Source organism: Pinus tabuliformis, chromosome 1_2 (assembly GCF_031772625.1).
Source record: "Pinus tabuliformis cultivar Carrire ecotype Pingquan chromosome 1_2, CPIR1, whole genome shotgun sequence".
In the NCBI taxonomy this organism is placed as follows: Eukaryota; Viridiplantae; Streptophyta; class Pinopsida; order Pinales; family Pinaceae; genus Pinus; species Pinus tabuliformis.
The window spans coordinates 74232281-74235656 of NC_142298.1; positions in this window are offsets into that span (position 1 = coordinate 74232281).

Consider the following 3376-nt stretch of genomic DNA (forward strand, 5'->3'; position numbering starts at 1 on the left):
GAGCTCATACCTACTAGACAATCACCACTCAAGTAGGATTGCATGTAGATTTAGTAGATGTAGCTGTTTAGACAGAGGATTGGACCTCCCACAATAAAGAAGTGCAGACAGAGGATATACCGTCTTGTAGCATAGGCACTCAGACGGACATACAAGCCAAGGACATCTTGATGCACCATGACCCTATTTTACTAATCTTTAGGAGGAATTGATACAAACTTGGCTCGCTTTAGAATGATATGAATAAGAGACAGTTACCCTGCAAAGATATCAAGAGCTGCAAAAACAACTTAGGGAACTAACTATAATAGAGAATGAGACCTTTGGGAGGTGTAGAAAGGGGGAAGAAAAGTTGGAGAAGGTGAAACTCAAGCTAGACATAGTCATGAGTCAGAAAAACACCCTCTGCTTGCTGTATTCAGATGTCCTAACATGTAGGTCTCCCACCACCAATTATGCCTTGTTCTTCTTAAAACAGTACCTGTTATTAAAAATCAAAGCCGTAAGAGCTAGTAAACTAATTGAATTTGGGACAATTGAAGATTTTATAAATTGTTGCAAGGAACATGGTGCAAAGGTCCGGAGGCTTCTTTGTGAGTTCTATCTGCATAATTTCATATTAGAAAAGGAGGTGGAATAGAACCCTAATCCATTTGTTGGAGACATTCAATTCCAGGCTTTTATCTCTTTTGCAGTTAACCAACTCAAATGGTTTAAAGCTTATAATGCATTCCAAAAAAAGAACATGGATTGGATCTTTGGGTGAGGAGTGAACCTAAACACCCTTTAAAAATGTTTGCCAACCATAAAAAGTTGATGAAACGAGAGGGGGTGATTAAAACTTTAGGGCCCATACATAAGGAGATTGTGCAGAAAGGAATATCATATTTCCTCTCCATTCAAGAAAGATCCCTGACTACATCTAAGCTCAGATGGACGATCTCCACTAATAGTGTGAAAGAAAGGGAACCATTTAATTATAGGAATTTTAAAGTTGTTGCAGCCCGAATGATCACCTACAACAATCTTATTTTGAGATAAGGACCTCATTGGTTTGGATGCCGGTTTCAGAGTCCCATTATTGGTATTCTCCTAAAGGATATCGGGCTGACTACAAGTTGCCTGAAGGTCAAGAAAAGGCCACCTTTGCACTCCTAGCTCAACATCATGGCTTTAGGCCAATTTTCAAAGTTTCTTTCCAGCTTACTCATTAACTATGTTGGATAGGAACTATTCATTTTTCATGAGGACATGAAATAGGGTAAGCACGGGAGTATGTTGAGTTATGCAATGGGTATGTATTTACTCTCAATTACATTGCCTTTTTCCTCTTTTCTTATCTCTTTCGTACCTTGATATGCTAATATATTGATGGATCGTGATAAGAAATGAATGAACTACTCTTGGTTAAGATTTAGCCATCCTAACTAACTCTTATTCCTTTTTATGCAGAAAAAGGATGAAAGGAATAGCTGTTGTCCCCTAGAGATGGAACATCATAAACCAACAAAGGAGAATGAGGCGCGTCGGGTGTAGTCAGGTTGGAGAACGAATAAGGAGGATCAACACTAAATAAGAAGAATGTCAGAAGATATCATTTAGTTCTGAATCCCTCAAGATATTCTGATCCTGAGGGATCACATTTATCTTTTACCTTCCGACTATAAAATTGAAAACAGTAGGAAGAAAGGGGATCGATCTCTGTTTATTTCAAATTGTAATTTTAATTTACAGACTTGTGCTTCTGAGTAACACAACCATATTGTAATGAGGATTGAGTTCAATATTTAATACATAATTTACGTTGTTGTTCATTCGTATTCTCTGAAGCAGATCAGTAGTATTCACCGGTGGCTAAGGGCCCGACCTCTGGTGGATCAAACTGCTATCCTTTGTGTTATATCTTTCTAATTCATGCAAGTTTAATTGGTTTGATGTTTTTCCATTCTCTGCTAGTTTATCTAATTTTCTATTTTCCGATTTCCTGTATTGCAGTTAGTTTACTTTCCTTTATTCTGACCTTATGTACTTCGCAACTTCGTCATTTGATTCCATTTATGCTTAATGTATATTAAATTGATTATTAGTTAAGTCATTGAATTTTGTTGATTACGATAAGAGTGTGGTTATTATAGAATCAGCTGAAAGAGATTGATTAATGCTACTGAACTCTCGGTTGACATCATTTCCATTTGAATTGCTTAATTGAGATTGAGTGTGATTTAGATAGAATCAGCTAAAAGAGATTGGTTAATGCTACTACGCTCTCGGTTGATGCTATTGTTAATTGAATTGCTTGTTTGATATTTTATTATGATTTCAGTTGAGGATTAAGTCTTGATGCTTAGATGTAATATTTTCGTTAACAGTTGCAGTTTGAGTTTTATAAATGCATCCGTTTACTCTTGTATCAAAGGTTTATATTTCATTTTAAAAAGCTCTGTGGATTTATAGCCTCACATATTGTGTACACTCCTTGGAATAAAAGGACTTGCCCAAATTGATAACTAATGTGAGGAAATTAGGAATTGTAACAGACACCTTTTAGTACCCAACAACAGTCACAAAGCCTGAAGCCTTCATTTGAGCATCACTCCTTTGACTCGAAGAACAACGCCTTTCTTATTCCTTTTGAGTGCATGAGAAAGCTGAGAAGGCTTAAAGCATAATCCCTTCATCCCTTTAGTGTGTTCCCCTGCACCCTCCTTAGCCTCCTTGAGCACATGAGTGCATCATCGACCCATGAATGATTCTCCTTCATGCTTCGGACATGTGCCTTACACCCTTGAGTTCTCTATCTCTCTTGATTGAGCATGAAAGTGCACCTTAAAAGCCTCTTGTGAGCCTTGACCTATCACTACCTTCAACATAGTAAAAATGAACAGTGGAGCCTTCCTAAGCCACTGATGAGTTAGACTATGCCCTCTTAATCAAGCCTCCTTATTTTAACTCTCTCACAGGCATGTCATAAGTTGATCATTCCATGAGCTAGGTAGTGATAGAATAGATGTTTTTAAGACTTATTTTTCTTTGTAATGAATTATTTTCATTGGTTGGAGTGCCTTACTAGCATGACAAGGTAATGCTCAAAGCGGATAGCAAGAAGAAAGCATAGATAAACACTTGTGGAGAAGAATAACAAAAGAGAGTTATCATGGAGACATGAAGCAAATCATGGACCTAGACATAAATTAGGCATTGTATGATGACTCAGGATTCAAAGCTCATTCAATGCCCTTTGGAGGTTGAAGATGAAGAGAAAAGAGTATCTTCTGTGAATAAGAAGCATAGACCAAATTTACTATCAAGAATGTAAGATGAAGTAGCAAGGAAGACAACTTGGCATTTCCACCTCATCATGAATTCCAGGTCATCA